The 24256-nt window shown below is 37.1% G+C and overlaps 1 non-coding gene across 1 annotated transcript; it reads right to left on the reverse strand.

The window, feature by feature from the left end:
• Positions 1-6911: 6911 nt before the first annotated feature.
• LOC114170907 lies at positions 6912-7018 on the reverse strand. Its single transcript, XR_003601261.1, has one exon. It is a non-coding gene; the product is annotated as a small nucleolar RNA R71 (small nucleolar RNA).
• Between the last annotated feature and the right edge of the window lie 17238 nt (positions 7019-24256).

Below are 24256 nucleotides of genomic sequence, written 5' to 3' on the forward strand. Positions count from 1 at the left end.
TCCAATCATATTTAATTGTAGGTTGAATGATTGTTCTTATCCAAGACATGACATAATAGCAACATTCCCATGAATCTTCTTACTTGTTACACTAAACATTACAAATAAAATAATCACATATCAAAGTCATAAGTTGACATGCAAAAATTAATAACTTTAAAATCAATGAGTTCCAACCTTTGGATATAATACTTTAAGTTGTTGGCCTTTAGGCTTACCCACAATTCTAATGAAACATAAAACATATTTTAGTTTTAATATAACTAAGTAGATACATAGATTAGTTTTAATTTAACAGAGTAGATGATATGAAAAAAAGTAATACTTACTTTTGTAACATGTTTTTCAAAGCAGGTGGAATCTTCCTATGGCATGAACAAAACCATACAACCATGTATTGTCTTGGAATAATGACCAATAGTTGCCAATGGTACCTACCATTAATCATAAGTACTTAGCTGAAATAATTAATAATACTTCATAAAATATTACAAGCAAAAACACTATCCCATCAATGTATGGCGCAATTTCTCTATTTGACTCAGCCACCATGTTTGCAAATAAAGTTTGATGTGGTCATGTGAAATTTCTCGAAGGTTGAACGGTTTGAGGTTTGTTGGAAGTCTCACATCGACTAGAGATAAGGCCAATTCATAATATATAAGTGGGTGCAATCCTCACCTTACAAGCCAATTTTATGGGGTTGAGTTAGGCTTAAAACTCACTTCTAACATGGTATTTAGAGCTTAAGGTATTTTTTGGCATTTTTTTCGTCGCCCCTATTTCTGCAACCACTGCCTCTACTGTCACTGCCGTCACCATTGTTGGAGTGTCAATTTTGATTGGCGACCACACGGTTTTGATCGCCCCAGCCAAGCGACAACAATGCCGCTAGAATCATCACCATCGGAGCAACGACGCTCCCTCATGCGCCATTCAAAGTCGCGCCTCCTCCTATTTCGTCGTCGCACGTGGTAGCACGTCACCCAACGTCTCTGACAGCAATCACCTGCACCGGAATCGTCTCGTCCTGCTCTTTTGGATCTAGTCTTGTTGATTCAATCAGACCTCTTTGGTATTTTATGGTTTTCTTTTCTGTCTCTTCTCTTCCTCCATGGCATCTTCGACTACCTCTTCCAATTCTAAAATCTTTTCTGGTGTGTCTGACCTGTCCATCTACACTATGTTAATGTACACTTATCCATTGACAAGTTAATTGGCCTTAATTATGCCACTTGGTCATCAAACATCCGATTATAGCTTAAGAATGAGAGGTATCTTGATTATCTTGCCTTGAAAGCACCTACTCTCACTCCTGTTGAGGACGACCGTTGGGAAACCATTGATGTTTAATTATGTGTGATTCTTAAGGGTACTTTTGATCCTTCATTAAAGTAACTTTTTCGTTCCTACGAAACATGTGCTCAAATCTAGGAGCATGCGAAGTTATTATACACTAATGATACTCAACATCTCTATGGTGTTTGTTCTAAATTTGCAGATCTTATTTCCTCTAAATATCAAGCCTATATGACTGATTATATGGGCAAAATTCATGTTATTTTTCATGAGTTCAATAAAAATTCTCCTTCCCTTGACCCTACCACGGAGATCGAGCAACGCTCAAAGTTCTTCATGCTTGGAGCATTACACAGACTTGCTGATAAAAATTCACATATTCGTGATCAAATTTTGGGTTCCCTGGTACTTTGACTTTAACCTGCTTTACTCTTTTGCGTGTATGAGAACAACCCAACATTGATACACCTACTTCTATTAATGAGTCTTTTATGTTGGCATCTTATCGTGATGACTGGACTCGCCCTCGCAAAAAGGGAAAAGGGTGTCCTAAGTGTGAACATTGTGGCAAGCTCGATCACAAGATTGACAAGTGTTATACATTACATGAGTGTGAACATTGTGGCAAGCCAGGTCACAAGATTGACAAGTGTTATGCATTACATGGTCGTCCTCCTCGATTTGCTGCAGTTGTTCAGACCAATCTTTTCCCGCCTTTGTCTACTGGGGTTCCTCATTCTCCTGTTTCATCTGATACACCTGCTATGTTCAACAAATTTCTCAAATGGTATAAGGATCAAGAGTCTTCTAGTTCCACCACATATAACGCTCACACAGGTACATCTTTGTTGGTCTGACTCGATCTTCTTCTCTTGGTCCTTGGGTTTTTGATTCAGGAGCCATTGATCATATTACTTGTAACAAATCTTTGTTCTCTTCTTTATCCTCTCCTAATCTTTTACCTTCTGTTACACTAGCTGATGGTTCTAGAGTCTCATCTGATGATGTTGGCACTATTAAACTTTTCCCTTCTTTAACCATTAATAATGTTCTTTATGTCCTTGGGTCTCCTTTTAACTTGTTGTCCATCAGTCGTCTAACTCGTTCTGTTGATTGTGTTGTTTCTTTTACCAACAATTCTATGTGTTTACAGAATCGGAGTTCGAAATAGGTGATTGGCACAAGATGTGAGTCTCATGGTCTTATCATCTCCATCCCATTACACATGTTGCTACAGTTATGGAGTCTCCCTCTCTTCTTCATGCTCAGTTAGGTCATCCAAGCCTTGCCAAGTTACAACAGCTTGTCCCTGCCTTGCCCAAGTTGTCTCGTTTGATGTGTGAGTCGTGTCAATTAGGCAAGGATAGTTGTACTTCCTTTCCTCGTAGTATCACACGTGATGCTTCGTCCCCTTTTGCCTTGGTTCACTCTAACATTTGGGGTCTTCTTAGGGTGTTTTCTTAAGGTTTACACGATCCCAAAAAGGATACAAACGTTTTTCTTCTTTTCTTAACCGTTATTTTGTGTCTGCAGATGTCACCTTTGATGAGTTCTCCCTTTATTTTAAGAGTCAATCTTCACCTCTGTTTCCATCCAATCTTGTCAACACTCCTAGTACCTTTAATGTTCCTATTGTTTGTAACCCTCTTACTGTGTCTCCTCCACTATTGGTTGCTGATCCATAGTCAGCTTCTTTTCCATCACCCTTTTAGGTTTATAGTCGTCAAAACCGATCACAACCACCACCATGTGACTCCACTCAAGTGCCAACTACGCTGTCTCCTCCGGCTTTGACACTTGAGTCTAACCTTCCCATTGCCCTCCGAAAAGGTATGCGTTCTACCCATAATTCCTCTCCCCATTATATTTCTTTGAGTTATCATCGATTGTCATTACCTTTTTATACATTTCTTTCCTCTCTTTCTTCTGTGACCATTCCAAAAACTGTCTGTGAAGCTTTAGCCCATCTTGGTTGGCGTCAGGCCATGACAGATGAACTAAGTGCTCTTCATAATAGTGAAACTTGGGAACTGGTCCCATTACCGTCCAGAAAATCTATTGTTGGTTGCACGTGGGTTTTTATTATCAAAGTTGGACCTGATGATACTATTGACTGCCTCAAAGCTTGTCTTGTGGCAAAGATGACTTTTGTTCGTTTATTTATCGCCATGGCTGCTCTTCAACAATGGCCTCTTTATCAACTAGATATTAAAAATGCTTTCATCAATGGTGATTTGCAAGAAGAAATCTATATGGAGCAACCTCCTGGGTTTGTTACTCAGGGGGAGTCTTCTGGGATGGTATGTCGTCTTCGCAAATCCCTATATGGCCTTAAACAACCTAGGGCCTGGTTTGGAAAGTTTAACAATGTTGTTCAACAATTTGGTATGACTCGGTGTGAAGCAAATCATTTTGTCTTTTATCAACACTCGAGTGTTGGATGTTTTTACTTGATAGTATATGTTGATGACATCATTCTTATAGGGAGTAACAACCATGTCATCTCTCAGTTGAAACAACATCTCTATCACCATTTTTAGACTAAAGATCTTGGCAAACTCAGATATTTCTTGGGTATTGAGGTGGCACAGTCCAATGATGGTATTGTTATATCTCAGAGGAAGTATGCCATTGATATTTTGGAGGAAACTAGGTTGGTGAGTTCAAAGTCTTTTGATACAATGTGTTGCATCAATGTGTAAGGAATGTGTTGATTTTGTTTCATCAATGTGTTGTAAAATGTAAGGAATCACTTTGACAGTGTTGTTTAAGATGTATAAATGGGTTTGATCAACTAATTTTCTACTAACACTTTGAATCTTCACTCCATGCACACCCTACCTTCATATTTACCTTCATGTCTAGTCTTAGGAACTCCAATTGGTTTACAACTTGACATATAACTTGAGTAGAATTCAATGGCTTCTTCTGCATTGTACCACTCTATAATTGAAGCTTCTGATCGATATTGATTCTTCACTTATCCCTTTAAGATCTTCATGTATCTCTCCACTGGGTACATCCATCTCAAGAAAACGGGTCCACATATTCGAATTTCCCTCATAAGATGAACTATCAAATGAATCATGATATCGAAAAATAAAGGTGGAAAATACATTTCCAATTCACACAATAGTCTAATGACCTCATTTTCCAAATCATCTAACACTCGAGGGTCAATAACTTTCTTATATATGGCATTGAAGAACATACACAAACGTGTTAGAATAACTCTGACAGAAGTAGGTAAGATGACTCGAAAAGCTATTGGTAAAAGTTGTTGCATCAACACATGACAATCATGAGACTTTAAACCGAGTAACTTTAAATCTTGCATAGAAACAAGACTACTAATATTGAAAGAGTAACCTTGGAGAACCTTCACATTTCTTAAACACTCACAAAAAATTTGCTTCTCTTTTCTAGAAAGAGTGTGACAAGTTGGAGGCAGGTAGGTGCGTCTTCCAATGGATTGTGGATGTAACTCAAAACGGATGCCCATTTCAGCCAAATCTTGTCGTGCTTTTACTCCATCTTTAGTCTTTCCTTTTACATTTAATAAAGTTCCGATGATGCTGTCACATACATTTTTTCAACGTGCATCACGTATATACAATGTCGTACCTCAAGTTTACACCAATATGGAAGATTAAAGAAGATTGATCGTTTCTTCCAAATGCTTTTCTCTGTGATATTTTTCTTTGAGTGGCAGAATGACATTTTTGTAAATAGGAGTGACAGATTTGATGTGACCACGAGATTTTTAGGTCTTTTAGCATGGCAGCCGCACATCATCTTCTCCAACCTCCATTTTTGTGTTTTGAAAGCTTGGGTGGTGACCATGGAAGTGCCTGTTGCGGTTTTTACGTTTTAACACTTATTTTTAGCATTTTTATGCACATTCAATAGCACCCAATGTAGGTTATATGTTTTCTGCACCTTGGGTAACATTTATATTGAAGAATTTAACATTTTTGTTGGCTATTTTCGTTCTTGCCCCTTTCTCTCCTTGCACATTTTCGTTTCCTGCACCATTTTAGGTTTTCTGCACCAATTTGTACTCATTTGAATGGTTGAATCACAATTTCTGTTGAACCCTAATTCGAATTCCATGAGGAACTAATTTTATGTGTTGATTCTTTGCAAAGAATGAATTGAAACCTTCAAATTAGTGTTTTGTTCAGTTGAGTTTTGTTAATCTCTCCATTCTGAATTTGCATTTGGGTTTAATGAAGAAACCATTCTGTTTATGCTTAATTTGTAGAGTGGAATTCGTTGTGTGTTCATGCTTAATGATGTGTAGCAAATTCATGAATGTGTTCATTGCTTAATTGCACTTGAGTTTGAGTTAATTTGCGCTTAGTAATTAATTTGGGTCTCATTAGAGTTAATAGAACCATTTTGATTTGTAATCCTTGATTGGTGGATTTTCATTTGAAGCAAGGACTCAACGTTGTTTTACATCATTTTTACACATTTGCATTTAAGTTTTCAGTATTGTGTTACATCTGTAAATCTGCAAAACCCCCCAATGTTATAGTTGTTGTGTTTGTTTGGAAAATGAAGCTTTGAACAAGAACATTGGTCATGGGGAGACGACTCTGGTTGGTTACCACATATTGCATTTATCTATTTTAATTTGGTGGGGTACGACCTCTATCAAATTTGGCGTCGTTGTCGGGAACAATAGTTTTGTTCGAAGTTAAATTTTCAGTGTGTTGGTGTTTATGTCGTTCAAGTGTGGTTGAATTGGTATATGTTCATTGTGATAGTGTTTTTGTGTGTTTTTGTGTAGTGTGCGTGTTGTTTGTATGGTAGAGTGAATAGTGTCACAGCGCATGAATAATGTCATTTATAGAGTAGTGAAGAGTGTATGAATAGTGTTGAATTCTAACATTTAACTTGTGAAATTTTGTTTTAGTAGCTACGGTGCTTTTTTTCACTTAAATTTTTTTCTCCTCACTTCTAAGACCTTGAACTTGATGGGAAAAATGGCTGGAGCAGCTGGTATGGTGTGATTTGAGAGATTAAAAAACTTTTTGGACTGATTTTAAGTCAAACTTAGAATCACAATTTTTTTATATGCATTTAAGGTGGAATTTAATTTCCTACCTTGTTGGAACCTGCTCTACCGGTTATCAAACTCAGATTCTCAAGAAAATGTCGTTTTCTATGTTTCATCAATATTTTTTGTGATTTTTCTTCATTTTTTTCACTTTTGAAAAAAATTTAAAACTACTGATACTGAGTTTTAAGCTGATTGTAAAAATACTTACACTTTAAAACTACTTTCACTTATGACTCATTGTGCATTCAGTATCCTGAGGAGGAAGTTCCTTATGTTTTAAAAATTGGATTAATCCATTTGTTGCCAAAGTTTTATGGACTTGCAAGTGAGGACCTGCGTAAGCATGTGAAGTAGTTCCATGTTGTGTGCTCCAATGAAGCATGTAGATGTCCAAGAAGATCATGTGTACTTGAAAGCTTTTCCTCATTCATTGGAGGGCAATGCAAAAGATTGATTGTACTACCTTGCACCCAGGTCCATCACGAGTTGGGATGACTTGAAGAGATTGTTCTTGGCCAAATTCTTCCCTACATCCAGAACAATAACCATAAGAAAGGAGATTTCTAGACTCAAGCAGCAATTTGGGGAGAGTCTCTACGAATATTGGGAGAGATTCAAGAATTTGTGTTCTAGTTGCCCACACCACCAGATATCTGAGCATCTACTTCTTCAGTATTTTTATGAAGGCTTGCATCATATGGATAGAAGCATGATTGATGCTGCAAGTGGTTGTGCTCTTGGTAATTTGACCCCAGCAGCAGCGAGGAGGCAATTGATTGAGAACATGGCCTCTAACTCTAAGCAATTTGGCTCAAAAAATGATGACATTGTTGTTAAGGGAGTTCATGATGTAGGAGCTGTTGAATACACTAAGAAGTTGGAGACCAAGATTGATGCTCTTACCACCTTAGTCAACCAACTTGCTGCGAATAAAAGAGCTACACCTTCTACCACAAGAGTTTGTGGCATTTGCATGTCAGTTGAGCATTTCACAAATTCTTGCCCCGACTTGCAACATGCCACGACTTCTGCACCTTCTGATACTCCTCAAACGTATGCAGCTAATATTTTCAACAACAATAGGCCGCAACACCAGCAATAAAATCCTGATTTATCAACAAATAGATATGATCTAGGATGGAGGAATCACCCTAATCTGAGATGGGGAAACCAGGGCAACCAACAACAGCAAAACCAACAGTTTCAAAATGTGCAGCCACCTCCTCAACAAAGAGTTGTGTCTACACAAGCTGTTGTTGTTCCACTTGTACCCACACTAGCTCCTACTGCACCTGCACCTTCTTCTTCTACTTCATTGGAGGAGTTGGTCAGAATGATGACACTTTAGAATATGCAATTTGTAACACCCAAATTTAAGATGTCACGAGAATATATCATTGCTCTTTTTGTTTAAAAGTAAAACGATTATATCACAAAAAGGCAGTTAAAAAAACTTATAATTTAAATGTAAATAGGTAATCCAAAAACTCCCATTGAAAATAGTAATAATAAAAAAACAAAGTTCCAATCAAATACTAGAAATCAAAAGAAATTTTCATAGTCTTCATTGTTTGATTGAAATCAACTAAATAAATAATAATCCTCCCGAGTTCATTCCATCCTTTCCGTAATCCACTTTGAGTTAGAAACATCTGCATTACCATTTGCTCCCGTATAACACACAGGTTATATGACCATCGCACAAGCAACAAACACATAAACAAACAAATAGGGGTAAGCTAACCATAAACAATAATATATATAAAAGAATTTCGTAAATAAAACATGTCCAATAATACTCAACGTCGCATTCAAGTAACACGAAAGAATTATGATCACAATCCATACTTGGTTTGAACACACAAACCCCAAATTCAAACAATCATACCAAACCAAACATAACATCACATTCATCTAAAATCTTCAAACATAGTGATCATAATCAAGCTTTGGTTTTCCGCGGCCTCTCACCCCACAACAACATCTAGTTTCCTAGAACAGATGGTTCAATGTGTCCCACTATCGCAGCCAGACTGTCTCCCTTATTCGTCAAATAATTATGAGTAAAAATGTCGATGCATCGCACATCGGACACTATACTCGCAACGAGCTGAAATAAGGTGAAACATCTTTCCCCTCCCCATTGCTTCACACAGGCGAGAGGGTACAATACTCGAACCAATCCTCTACCGTAGCTTTACACAGGCGAAGAGGACCCCTTTCCACTACTTCACACAAGCGAAAGAGTCTCCACTAGGTTCCTAGGTACGAAAAACCTCACACAACATTTAATTCCACCAAGAGCTTTCAAGCAAGGCAAAACACTCCCAACACTCAACACATGAGAATTTCATATTGCCAACAAAGTACTCACCACCACATCATGCATGGGAAATAAAGTTCCATAACATAAACCAAACTCATTTATCACACGTGTATTATTACACACCAAATATTTAATAAAAATGCATGGGAAAGAAAAGAAAATAAATTACGCACTCAACTTGCACCTAAGCCTTTTAAAGAGTAGAAAAATAGATGCTATCTTTTGTGAAAAGGAGAAAGAATAGGCCAAGTAACTGATGGTGGTTTCATAATGAGCAAAGGAAAATGGCTGCACTAAAATTCACTAACGTAAAACAACAAGCATCCCATCCAAATATTAATTTCCTTATCCCACAGATACCCAAATAGTCACACATACTGAAAAAAAAAACAATGGACCCTATTGCATCCATACATTCACGTGAATGAAGGAAAGGAAAACAAAATAAAGGAACCTTTCATGATTAAGAACCATACGTGAATGTGAATAAGAAGGAGAATCAATAATGAAAAATGGACAAGTGCATGTACGGTGAATAAGAAAACGAACAAAGCTGCCCACATAAACCACAAGCACATTTGGTCCTGCCCCAAAGTTTTCACCAACCAATTACCACTCACATAACAACATAAATATTTAATCAACAAAAGAATGGAGCTACACAAAAAAAAGCTAACATACAACAAGTGTCTTATCAAAGTTACACATCTTGACTTCATTAAAATATAAGACAATTGTTACAAACATGCACTATACCCACCCACATTTACATGAAAGAATTAAGGGAAAAGGAAGAAAGAGAATAGAAAAGAGGAAGAAAAGAGAAAAGCTAATCCTAGGCATGCTGCAACGTGATAATTAGGAACCAATTCTCATCCCATCAAAACAAGACAAAACATGTAGGCCATATGACTTTTATCTCAACTAACAAACTTTAGCAAGAGTTAGTGTAAGATCTGCGGAATTTAATTAATTAAATAAATAATTAATTAATAAATGCGAGTAGGTTGTGCATTTATGATATTAAATTCTGTTATGTATGATGTGGAAGAGTACTAGCTCAAATGGTTGAGAGTACTTTGATTGTGTGAGAGGACTTGGGTTCAAGTCCTATGAATGCCAATTGTGTGTATTTTTGTTATTATTGTTTTAATGGTATGTTGGGCCACATTTTTGTATAAGATAATGCTTGAATTGTGTGTGTTAGCAAGAAATATAAGTTGGCCTGGTGGTTTAGCTTTGACTTGGCATTGGGAAGGTCATGGGTTCAAACCTTGGTGAGTCAAATTTAACGCTTTTTGGCTTAAACTTTAACTGTGGGCTGAATATGAATAGATGGAGAAACCTAGCAGATAGTGGGCAGCTAAAGGGTTGAGAAACAATCAGTCATGGCCCTTGAAAAGCAATAAAACCCTAATTTAATCATATTCCCGTTTTCTGAGAGCTTTAGAGGGAGGACGAAATTTGAGAGTGAAAGGAGAATTTGGGAGTGAAGTAGAGAGGGGAAACGAAAGTAGTGGCACGGTCAGTCCTTGGTGATCGAAGGAATCCTTCAATTTCAAGTTTTAAGCAAGGAAATTTCAGGTTAGGGGAGCTGAGCCGAATTTCCATGTTTATATTGTTGTTTTGTATGATCTGTGATGGAATTGTGTTCTGAATTTCGTGCTACACTTGAGGGAATTAGGGGTTATGGGTTTTGGGACTGTTTTATTGAACTTTGGCAAAAAAGTATGAAAATAATGGGGTTATGCACTGTCTATTCTGTGGTTATGCACATTTGGGCTGCTGGGGGGTCTATTTTAGTGTTCAATTATGCGCGTATGACTAATGGGATTGTGATGAATGAAATGGTATGAATTTAGAGTATATTTTGGGTGAAATTGTTACTGTTGTGTGCGCGAAACAGTGCCAGGGTCTGCATGTCGCGTTCAGGCGAGCCAGACTCGCTTAAGCGAAATATGCAGGGACTCGAAACCCTTCCCTGTTCGACCATCTCGCTCAAGCGGGGTGTGTTGGTCTTGGGCGACAGGTCATCTCGCTTAGGCGAGTATACCTCGCCCTAGCGAGAATTCGTGTGCATTTGTGTGGTTTGATTGAACAACTCGCGCAGGCGAGGCTGATTGTGGTTTTGAGCGGGAGTACGTCTGGCCCAGGTGAGACCCTCTCGCCTAAGCGAGATCTCGAGGGGAGGTTCGTGGTTTTTTTTGAACTTGTCGCCTAGACGAGGCATTTTAATCCTGTGCGAGCGAGGGTCTCGCCCAAGCGAATAGGAGCTCGCTTAAGCGAGATTACGTACGCTATAGAGGTCCTTGAGGCTCGCTCATGTTGATGGGTCTAGCCTAAGCGAGATAAGCTGGAGTGGTTAAACAAAGGCTCTTAATTTAAGCAAGCAAGGGTGAAGATGTACGTTTAAGGAAGGTGTACCTGTTGTGTTTATAAGATGAGATGAAACTTGCAAGAGGTGTTCTACATGGCTTTTAAAATATCTTCTTGGTGGGCTTGCTGGTGTTCCATGGGTTGCGGCCCGGAACGTATCCTTGAGTTATGGCTCGGGATAGGGGTTAAGCACGTGTCATTCTATGGGTTGTGGCCCGGAATGGCTTTCCTTTAGTTGTGGCTCGGGATAGCGGATGAACACGAGGAACCTTGAGTTGTGGCTCGGGTTGACAAGTGTGCCGGTGTGAGTGTGCTGGTTGTGGTCAGTACGGATGGGTCCTTATAGATTGCCCTCCTCAGTAAGTCACTGACGAGTTTGGTAGTCTTGGGACGTTACGGACTCTGTTCGTATTTGGGAACTCTACCTTGCGTTACGGTGTGTGATCCGTAGCATGGTTTTCGCACGTGCTCTATCGGTTGTGGCCGATAGGTGTGGCAGCAAGGCACATTGAGATACTTAAAGGAAGATGTAGAACACTGCTAACATGGTTGTGGTCGTGTGAAAGAACTGGAACGAGGTTCCCTGATATACTTTACTATACATGGTGGTGGCCATGTGGAGGGAAGGTAACGAGTCTTCCACGAGGTATATCGATGTACATGGTAGTGGCCATGAGATGGAAATGGAGCAAGCGTTGTGGGAAATGAAAGGGTATTACATATGGTTGTGGCCATGCGGTATACAGGAAGAGTTGTGTTATTGATATATTGTTTTATCGATTATACATGTATATATGTGATTGGTATGTTTTTATGTGTTTCATCTGTTAGCTCACCCTATCTGCCTATGTTTGGCGATGATCGTGTACGCGGTACACGTGAGCAGGTGATGATGCAGGTGGAGCTGGTGAGACTTAGCTGCGGAGAGGGGATGATTAGGGGATCTTTATGTTCATGTTTCTTTATTCTATTTTGAAATATGATGTAAAGGCTCAAGGCCTATTTGACTAAACTCGCAGTTTTATATTTGTGGACTTATTGGTAAATTAATAAAGTTTTGAATTTTCTGTGTTTTAGGAAATGAGGTATTATTAAATTTGTATGTAATTAATTACTTTATTTTTTTTATTAAATTCGTGATATCTTGACGGGATGTTGCAGTGAGAAGCCTTATGGTTTGGTGTGGGATTTTAGAAATAGAAAAGATAAGGTCTGCAACAACAAGACCACATGTAGACTCGTGCGTACTACACCATCGGGAAGAAAACCCAAAAACCTTTGCTACCACGAGAAGTCCTGGACATCACTCACGCATTGACCTATAGCAACCTACAAGACTCATGCACTCAACAAATAAACTTAACTACAACACCCCAACCAAATCAAGGGGTTTCTTCCCACAATACAAATCATCACGTGAGGAGTTTAGACGCTAGAATCTCCAAGTTGCACCGTGCCACCTTAAAAGGAAACTGATGCCAAAAGCTTTTAAGATGAAACTTTGCAGATGAAGTGAAAATAAAGGAAAACTTGAACCATGATTAAAAAGAAAAAAGAGAAATCCCATTAAAAACACCAATACCCACATATATGGCAATTAGATGAAAGCATGCACTCTTACGTAAGTAACTGAAAAAAAAAAATACAAACTACACATTAAGAGAGGCCCACTTTTACGTGTTCACTATACAAGAAACAAAGCAAATATGTGTGTATGTGTGCCAGCCGCATTCACTCTTGGATTCTCAAGCATTTATCTGAAAAGGATAAGCCAAAGGAAAGAAACAGAATAATCCCATGAACCATAAAACCCTGCAACGTGAAAACATTCCCGTGATGGCACAACTCCATAAAAAAGTAGATGCAGCGTCATATATTGGCAATAGTACGCACATGCATGGTCTGTACCAAGAAGACCAACTATGGATCTCAAACACCAGCAAACGACATTTAGAACCCACCATAAAGCACCTGCAGCACGCACGTACACCCCAAACCAGTCCCAACACAAAAACAATAATGATATAGTTCCATAAATCAGAGGAACAAAGATTGAACCAAACAAAAACTGCACCAAAAAACTGCAACGAATAAAGCTTTGGTATTTTCGCTTTACCTCATGCACCAACACAGAATAGAGAGAAAAAAAAATAAGGTAAAGCTTCCTCTACACATGCATGCTTCTCCCATTTCATTCATCAAATAACAACAAGAAAACAAGAGAAGAAAACAAGGTTGACTTCCCCTTCCTAATGGGTCTCTCTGGATTTTCTCTCTTCTCTGCCACAACCACTGAAAAAAAACTCCAACTTGCACCTCTCGTTCTCCTTTCTTCGCAGCGTTTTTTCCTAATTCTCCCCCTTAAACCTTCTAGGGTTTGGCCTCATTTAATCTTATACTAAATCTTTCAGTTAAGATTCTAATAAACCAATCTATTGTTATCTATTAACTATATATCAAAACACTATAAAAAACAAAACCCTACTATGATTTTTTTCGAAACCACATACGAACCCCGCAGAGATTTTAAAAATTCACTAACTAACTTCGTGGCCCCATACTCAATGGAGAGAGAAAAATAGAAAAATATGATTTTACACAACCACCAACAAAACTCAACAATCCAGGTTCAAACTTGCGTCCTTGCACACAACTTTCACCACTAAGGTACATGCCATCACATGATATATCATGCATTATAAGTATTAAAACAGTTATACTTCACAAACCATAATTCCTTACACCACTTAAATAAATATTATAAATACCACAATAACTTAAATCACTCAAATAATAATTATTTCACATTTCATAATTTAATAACCTAATTAAATTAAATAAATCAACAATATTAATTAAGCCATTAATTTTTCCCATGTTTTTCCCTTTAGTCTAATTTTTTCCCAGGTCGTACACAATTTTAGCAAGAGAATGGAGCCTCAATCCAGACTTTGACAAATCAAATGGGATAGATGGCTACGCAACTTAATCAAGCACAGGCTCAAAATTATGATAAGTTGCCATCACAGACGGTGGAGAATTTGAGAAATGTGAGTGTCATCACAATGAGATATGGGAAAAAGATTGAAGTTCCCACTCGTGAGCCTACACCTCAAAAGGAAGTTGACTCTGTTGCTACACATCAGAGCAAGCATGATGATGCTCATGTAGCCTGTCCTTCCACATCTATTGTACCTTCCCCTAGTATACCTTCTACCATTACTGGGCCTCCTATTCCTCTTCCATTCCCACCAAAAGTCATTCTAAAATGGAAGATGCAAGAGGTTGACAAGGAAATTTTAGAAACATTCAGGAAGGTAGAGGTGAACATACCTATGTTGGATTCCATTAAACAAATCACTAGATATGCAAAGTTCTTGAAGGAGCTGTGCACACACAAGAGGAGGCTAAAGGGAAATGAAAAGATCAACATGGAGAGAAAGTGTCAGCATTGATAGGTAAATTTGTTCCTAAGATTCCCGAGAAGTGTAAGGACCCAGGTACCTTTGTGTACCTTGCATCATAGGTAACAATAAATTTGAAAATGCAATGCTTGATCTTGGTGCTTCAATAAATGTAATGCCTCTTTCTATTTTTAAATCTCTTTCTCTTGGACCCCTACAACCTATGGGTGTGGTGATTCAGTTGGCAAACAAAAGTGTTGTAACATCTCGACCGAATATTACGAATTTAAAATAATAAAATACAAAATAATAGATAAATCGCATTTAATGAAATACCATTTCCCAAAAACGTTGAAAAATTTAAAAATTTATTACATATTTATGAAATACCTCAATTCATAATTATAGAAATAAACTCAAATACATAACCAAAGTCTGATAATGTGAAAGTTTACAAATCACTTAAAACCAAAAGATTAAAAATGGCGGATAAATCTTTTCATCCCAGACTAGCCCTGCTCCGGCTCTATGCCTCACCAGATCCACCTGCAACATCATCTACTAACGTGTATTGTGTACACGATCATCGCCAAACACAAGCAAATAGGGTGAGCTAATAGAATAAAACATATATACAACACACACATATAAACATAAAATTATTGTGATAAAGCTCCCCTAACCTGGATTCCTTAGCTTAAACTTTAACACTTGAAAGTTCTCCCTTGATCACCAATGCTCTCTCCCCACTCAGCTCCTTGTTTCACTCAATCCTCATAGTACACTCTCAATTTTCGTTCTCTATTCTCTAAGCACAATAATAACCACCAAAAACACTCTCTCCTTCCCTTAATTGGTCACTAATTATTGTCTTAATTGGTAATGATTAAGGGAAACGAAAATGACATTAATCTTGGAGTTTAATTGCCATTGAAGGTCCATTAGTGGCTGTTTTTCCAACCGCTCTTGGCTGCTAGGGTTTGCTTGCCCTTTCACCTTCATGCCAAAAGAAATTTTGGCAAAAAGAAAATTAAATTTGGTTCTACCAAGGTTTGAACCCATAACCATGCCAATGCCAAATCAGTTGCACAACCATTTCGTGATAATTAATATAATTCTATGATTATATTATCACTCAACATGATCAAACATATTATTAAAAATAACAATAAATTAAATGACATAAAATTGGCATACCTAGGACTCAAACCCAAGTCCTATCACATACTAAAGTACTCTCAACCATTTAAGCTAGTACTTTTCCACATCATACATGTTAAAATTAAATGTTATAAAGGCTCTCACTACCCGCATTTATTAATTAATTAATTTTCACAGGTCTTACAAGTGTTGCCCACCCTGTAGGTTTAGTTTATGATGTTTTGGTTCATGTTGGTGAATTGATTTTCCCTACTGATTTTTTATATTCTTGATATGGAAGAAGGATTTTCACATGGTTCTGCACTAATAATTTTAGGCAGACCATTTTTGAAAACTGCACGAACCAATATTGATGTCCATGCAGTTACATTGTCCATGGAGTTTGATGATATTGTTGTGTGTTTTAATATTCTAGATGCCATGAAACATCCTTTTGAGGATCACTCTAGTTTTCACGTTGATATCATTGATGATGTTGTTGATGGACATATTTCTGATTTCCACCCTTTGCATTGCATGAAATATGCATTTGTGTCTGAATTGTCTAAATTTGCATGCATTGATGTTGACTCTAATTCATATTATAATTATGATTATGATTCTCATGTTGATGTTGATTCTGAGTTTGACTCTTAAGGTGTTGTACCATATGATTTTGATGTTACCCAATCAGAATGCATTAACCATGATGTAGGATGTACATATACATCTGATTGTTATGTCAAGGTACAGGTTGTGGAACCCATTTCCCCCTCCCTCCTGGTTCCTGATATTCAATCAGCATCCAACATTCCAGAGTTGAAAATCCTACCAGACAACCTCAAGTATGTCTACTTGAAGGAGGAGGAGAAATTGCCCATCATCATTTCTACCTCCCTCACTGCTGAACAGAGTAGAGGTTGTAGAAAATTATGAAAAATAATTTATACAAAATGTCTGATCGAAAAATTCATGATTTAATACAAACGATTAAAACTTTAAACATTTGTACTAAATCTCAAACGAGAACTAAGTTTCGCTCGATGTATACTATAAGTATAATAAATATATATATATATATATATATATATATATATATATATATATATAAGATAACGATTAACTCAACAATAATATTCAAAAATCAAATACAATTAGAATTATTTAAACATGCATATATCTAACAATAAATATAATTTTGATTTCCTAATTTTACAAATATTGTTATAAAATTTCAAATAAAAAAAGAAATAGGCCAAAAAAATTAACAAAAAAATAGTCCAAGATTAAAACTATAATGGAAAATAAAAAATACAAGCAATTATATACATACAATAAACAAGAGATAACAAGCAAATGAAAGAAATAAAAAACTAACTTATTGTAATTGAAAGACGAACTTGGAGAGGGAGGCTAAGGTCTCTGAACGCTGCTGGCCAATTGGGGACGAAGAGCAAGTGGGACGAATCTTAAAACACTGTAAATTGTGATGAAAACGCAAAATATTCAGTTCAAAACGCCTAAAATCAATCCATAATCAAATCCCAACAAGTTTGGTGGTGAAAACGTTCGAAACTCACTTGGAGGAGGTTAGAGTGGTGGTAGCCAACGGAAATGCTCACGGAAACAGTACAACAATGTAAGGTTTCTTCGTTTCACGCAAAGATAAGTAAAACTTAACGTTCGTGGAGTAGGGAGCCGACGTTAAGTTACGTCTGATCTGGAACGGGCAGACGTTCGTGGAGTAGGGAGCCATCAGTCATTTTTAACGTTAGGCTTTTTTTAGCAGACGTTATAGGTTTTTTTGTGTTAGTGGATTTTTATAATATTCTATTCTTGGATTTATCTTTAAGGTGTCATGAAGTTGTTATCAATTTATTTCCATATCTCCATGAGCTCAACTTTGTTGCAACTACATAACACACCTCAAAATATCTAAAGAAAATTTAAAGCACAAAAACCAATTAAGTATCCAATGTTAAAGGCTAAATAAGGGCATAAATATGCATTCATCAAATCCTTTAGAGGTTAAACTTGTACCAAGAGAGGAGTGACTCATTGTAACATGGGGAAGTTGACACTCATGCTAGTCGAAAGAGTTGATTAGTGAAAATCTTAAGCAATATGCTTAATAGACTAGACGTAGCCTCAGGGGGAGATAAACCAATATAAATCTTTGTGGACATTCTTCTCATCCTTAGTCTTTATTTTAATTTGCATATATTAAGTCTATACAAAATGATTATCAAATGTCTACACGCTCTATTTATCATCACCTTTGAAGCCACTTTCCACAAAATTTTTATACAATATGAATTTGACTCCACAGAGTATATTTGATTTCTCTAGAATATTTATTAATCAATATGAATTTTTGTTGCATTCTTCTTGTCTTCTTCATCTTGGTATTTATAATCATGTTGTACCATTTGACTGTTGATGCATATTCAATTTAGTATATTATTCATATCTTCAAATATTTTCTTCTTGCTTCATCTATAAGTTCTTAATATTACATTCATAGAATTATTTCTTATTATTAGTTCTTTCCTTTTTTGCCATTAACAATTTGAATTTCAAGCTTCATATTATTGTGGCGGAAGATTTTCTTGAATATTTGATAAGAATATTCTTTTTCGTGCCCGTGATTGGTTGATAAATGTTCAGAAGTATTCACAATCTTTAATTAAAGATGATTTCCTTTTATATTTATTCAATCAGATCTTGAATCAAAATATCTTCAAATAACATTGAGCCTTACTTCACAATCTTCCTAATTTAACAATTTTGTAATCTCTTGATTGTTTTGGTCATCAATTTCAATGTTCAGATATCTTTGATAAACTTGAACTTGATCTTCATATCACCGAGTGATTTCTTAATTCTATTTTTGCGCCATATGATAATTTGAACTTGCTTATTGTAATACGTGTCTTTACTTTACTCTTCTAGCCATTATTTCATTTGTGTCCTCTAATAGGGATATTCAACATTTAGCTCTATGAGTTGACTTTGACTTGTCTGATACTAATACTCATCTAGTATCTTGTTGTGTTTGCGTTGACTTGTCTGGTAATACTCATATACTTTGACTTGTTTATTGCTTGTAGGAGTCATATGCCTTACTATATTATGTTGACTCGTATGGTAAACATATTCCTATACAAAGTTCAACTAATTCTACACTATTTGAGTGGCCTAGTAGTACGGTCTGTAAGTTTTGAAATGGTTGAAATGCCAAGAAGGGGGGGTTGAATTGGCTAGTTAAAAATTTAGGTAACTTTTAAAGGCTTAAAATTGTCTTCAATTGAATCAACCCAACCAACAAGTAAGGATGCAAACACTTCTGGACTGGACACTTTTAACGATCAAAAACATAGTTAGTAATTTGATTTTATTAAATAGATGCATTATTGATATAATCAATCTATTGAATCACCAAAACAATAGACTAAAATACTGGGAAAAATGCAGAAATGCAGATTCATGATTTAAAGAAAGATCAATGGAAAAGACCAGTCAAGACAGGTTCCAATGAGTTATATAAACATGATCAAAATACTGAAGAATGTCAAAAAGATGGTTTAGATCACAATTCTTTAAACTTTAAATGGTAATGTAAGAAAGAAGGGTTAGAGAAAAGAGTAATGCACAAGATTTTTATACTGGTTCACTCAAACCTGAGCTACATCTAGTTTGTCAAAGCAACCTGAGCCTGACTTTACACTATTTCAAAAGATTTACAAGGTTTACACCTTTACACTTTCAAAATATACAAAAAAACACACACAAAAGACATTAGAATAAGACAAGAATAAAACCAGCACAACAAGACACCTCTTGCAGACCTAGAAAACCACCAGGCACTCACACAAAGCTTGAGAAAGATCAAACCTCAGTGGTAGCACAACCTTGCCAACCACAACCACCTTCTCGAACCTTCAAACACCAAGCAAAATGCTCCAAGAATTGACCAAATATCAATCTTCACCAGCTACGATCTGTATGATCACGAAAGAGAAAGAATTCCTAGGATTTTAGAATGTTTTCGCGCTAAAAAATAGTCTTGCTACCTCTCTTCCGAAAAATACAACACTTATAGTCAAATTGTTACAAAATTCAATAGGTTGATTTTCAAATCAATTAGTTGATTTCACGTAACTTAAGTGAAACCAATCGATTAAAAAATAAGTTAACTGATTGAATAAGTCACAACTAAGACTATTGCAACTAACCTTTTAATATGTTAAAATTCATTCAATATATTAAAAGACAGCATTTAACCTGTTGAAAAACATTTCAACAAATTAAAAGACACAATAAAGACCATATGCATCTAATTAATGCTAAAAGGTCTACAAAGTGAATTATAATCTTCAAGCTTGTTTTCTCTATGATTGATCCATATAGAAGGCAAGCATATAAGGCTTGATCAACTTGAGTAACATCAAATCTCCATATCTTCATCAATGTAAGCATGGTTCCAAGGCAGTGTCTTCAAGTTCCTTCATCAAAGCTTCATCAAATCTTCAAGTAACACACCATCAAGGCTACGCATGTCAACATTCTCCCTCTTATTTGATGAAGCCAACCTCTAACCTCCATTGCAAATTGCTTCCATTTGGTTGGATACTATTGAGAATAAAGAAAATAGGGTTTGAGATTAATCTCCCTTGTGTATAAACTACACATAGGGTAATCTATTTATAATAGAGATAGGTACAATTAAAAAGAGTAAGTGAAAATAAATAGAGTAAATAGAAGATATTGTTTGATATTGTGATTAACAATATCTAACAATATCTTAATAATATCAAACAATATCTAAATAATATCTAACACTCCCCCGCAAGCTGGAGCATACAAATCGTATGTGCCAAGCTTGTTACAAATATAATCAATTATAGGCCCCCGTAAAGACTTGGTAAAAATATCTGCTAACTGATCACTTGAGTTAACAAACTCAATCTTGATGTCTCTAGACATGATCTTTTCCTGAAAGAAATGACAATCAATCTCAAATTGTTTGGTCCTCTCATGAAAGACAGGATTAGAGCTAATAAGAAGAGCAGCCTGATTGTCACATACAAGTTTCATTTGAGTAACATCTCCAAATTGTAACTATCTAAGCAATTGCTTAAGCTAAACAAGTTCACATACAGTTGAGGCCATAGCTCTATATTCTGCTTCTGCACTGGGTCTTGCTACAACACTATGTTTCTTACTTTTCCACGAGATCAAGTTACCACCAATGGAGACACAATACCCAGATGTAGATCTTCTATCAGAAGGAGATCCTGCCCAATCAGCATCTGAATAGCAAACAACTCTTGTATGGTTATTAGAACCATATAACAATCCTTTTCCAATGGATCTTTTAATATACTTCAAGATACAAATGACTGCATTCCAATGATCTTTGTAAGACCCGTGAAAATTAAATAATTAAATAATTAATTAATTAATAAATGCAGGTAGTGGGAGCCTTTAAGTTATTAATTATTGATTTATATAATGTGGAAAAGTATTAGCTCAAGTGGTTGAGAGTATTTAATTGTGTGAGGGGACTTGGGTTCAAGTCCTATGTATGCCAATTGTGTATTGTTTAATTTATTATTATTTTTAATAATATGTTTGATCATATTGAGTGATAATATAATCATAGAATTATATTAAATATCTTGAAACATGAATTGGTTGAATGGTTATGTATTGAATTGGCATTGGCATGGTCATGGGTTTGAACCTTGGTAATTCTAAATTAAACTTCCTTTTTGCTAAAATTAGTTTTGGCATGAGGTGAAAGGGTTGAGAAAATCCTAGGTGAAAGGGTTGGAAAACAGTCCTTAAGTGACTTTGAATGACAATTAAAAGGGGTTTGGAGGCTGGACTTTTGAGAGCATTGTAAGGTGCACGAAATTAAGGAAAAATAATGATTAGTAAGTGAATTAGAGGAGCTAATTGAGGTGGTGCTAAGGAGACCATTGGTGATCAAAGGGGGAGCTCTAGCATTTGCGTTTTAAGCAAGGAAACCAGGTTAGGGGAGCTTTTACGCGCTAATTTTATTTTAAGTTTGATGGGCATGCTAAATAGAGTAACCTTTAACTTTATTTTAAATTTGATTCACATGCTAAATAGAGTAACCTTATTTGTTAACTGTATTTTAAATCTGATTCACATGCTAAATAGAGTAACCTTACGCGTTACCTTTATTTTAATTTGGAATGACATGCTAAATAGGGTAATTTCATGCGTTGATTAATTTAAGTATGATTGTTATGCTGAATTTGGTATGATCATGCTAGATATTTTATTTCCCTTTTAATTTATTATTTCTAGAAATTTCCAGAAACAGTCTGGTTGGCGATGAATTGCCGCTAGACAATCCTTTTCTTTCTAGGCCATTTAGGGTTTCTGCAGAGAAACCACCTGCCAAAAATAGTGTAAAATAGTTGTTTGACCAACGTTGACCGCCCTTGCCCAGAGTTGACTGGTTGACCAGTATTGACTTTTGGACTGTCCAATGAGAGGCTGCCATGTGGCAGAGCAGTCTCTCTCTCAAGTTAGAAATCTTTTTCCGCAATTAGGGTTTGGTTGCAGTGAGGATTACCGCAAGGAGAGTTTCGCAGATCCAACGATGGCCATTATTTCTCCGATGGAGGATGTGTACGGTGACGTGCTTGCTGCTGTCATGGTGCAAATTGCGCAAGGCATGCATTGCAGCCGCAAATGCAGTACTCATGATTGCCAACCCATGGTCCATGAATGGTGGCACGGCGTTGCATTAAAGGTTGTGGTTTCCTCATGGTGAAGGAGAAAAAAAATGGTGGTTGTCGGCGACGTGAATGAAGGTGCACGCACTTTTGATGCGAGGAAACCTGAACGAACTCGAGTATAGAGAGAAGTTGCAGAAGATAGAGGTGCGAGAGAAGTTGTAGAAGATGGAGGGGAGAGGAAGAAGACGCAACGGCTGGATTCACGGTGACGCGAAAGTGGCAGGTTTGAGCTCCTGGAGCACGACCGGGGGGGGGGGGGGGGGGGGGCGGCGTTCCGGCGTGAGCGCAACAGTGGTGGCGACATTTTTCGCGTGGAGCATGGCAGATCCGCATGAAAGGATGGGCATGGATGCGGGTGCTGCCGGAGGTGCGCGGGCTATTCCCGCGAGTTGGAGGGACGAAAGAGGCGAGTCGGTGGCGGTGCGGTGACGGTTGTCGTAAAGTGCGACGACTGCGGCTTGAAGATGGTGGGAGAGAGGAGAGATTAGGGTTAGGGTTTGTGTTGGGAAGGAGGTGATGACGTGGAAAACATTGATTGGTGATTTGAGTTAGTGGAGGATTGATGATGTGGCAAACTATCATTGGTTAATTTAGTAAGTGGAGGATTGCCACATGGCAAAATCTAGTGGACTAGAGTTTAAGTGACATCAGGGGTGCAGCTTAGTAAAAACGAGGGGTGCAGAATAAAAATTGAAAGTCCAATTACAGAAAGGGTTGTAAACCTGAAAATAGGGGATGCAGTTAGCTCCAGAAATGTCTTTTTTTTTTCAGAAATAGATAATCCACTTGGAAAAAAGGGTGTAAACTTGAGAATTGGGGGTGCATTTAGTACCTGAACTATTCCTCTCTAAAATTCTTATTTTGGGACTCATTTTAGGACTTAAAATATTAACTATTTACAATCTTAAAGCACCTAAATTAAATTATAGTTGCATTATTTAACTTAAGATTATCCAAACAAATATGATGCAACTAATATCAATTCTTAAGTGCGAAAATAATGTTAAACTTCCAAAATTTAAATATTTAATGTGAACAAAGGTTCGACCCATCACACCCTCCAAGCGGTTTGGAAGCGCGCAGCGCCTGATGATACGTGTCCCCCGCCAGGAAATTTTACTACAGCAGTATTGGTGTTCTTGATTCTGTGGGCGTGATCTACAAGGCTTACGGTGATGCTTCAAAGGTGGGATTGCTAGTGTTCCTTGAGTTGTGGCTCGGAACGTATCCCTTGAGTTGTGACTTGGGATAAGGGTTAAAGCACATGGTATTCCTTGAGTTGTGGCTCGAAATAACATCTCTTGAGTTGTGGCTCGGGATGATGGATGAACACGAGGAATCTCGGGTTGGCGAGTGTTGCCGGTGTGAGTGTGCTTGTTGTGGCCAGTATGGATGGGTCCAGATAGATTGCCCTCCTTAGTAGTTGACTGACGAGTTTGGTAGTCTTGGGATGTTGCGAACTATGTTCATATTTGGGAACTCCACCTGGTGTTACGGTGTATGATCCGTAACATGGTTTCCCGCACGTGCTCTATCGGTTGTGGCCGATAGGTGTGGCAGCAATTCATCTTAAAGTAATCACTAGAAGATGTAGAACACGAATAACGTGGTTGTGGCCAGGTGGTATGAATTAAAAGGGATGGAATTCATTTGGGATGAATGTGTTGCCTATATATAAATGTGTTGTATATGTGCATATATATTGATATATGTTTTATCTGTTAAGCTCATCCTATCTGCTTGTGTTTGGCGATGATCGTGTACGTGGTACACGTGAGCAGATGATGTTGATGCAGGTGGTCCTGGTGAGACTTAGCCACGGAGCAGTGATAGCTTGGGTGTTTTTATGATTTATGGCTTTGAAATA

This window comes from Vigna unguiculata, chromosome 11 (genome assembly GCF_004118075.2).
Source record: "Vigna unguiculata cultivar IT97K-499-35 chromosome 11, ASM411807v1, whole genome shotgun sequence".
Lineage (NCBI taxonomy): Eukaryota > Viridiplantae > Streptophyta > Magnoliopsida > Fabales > Fabaceae > Vigna > Vigna unguiculata.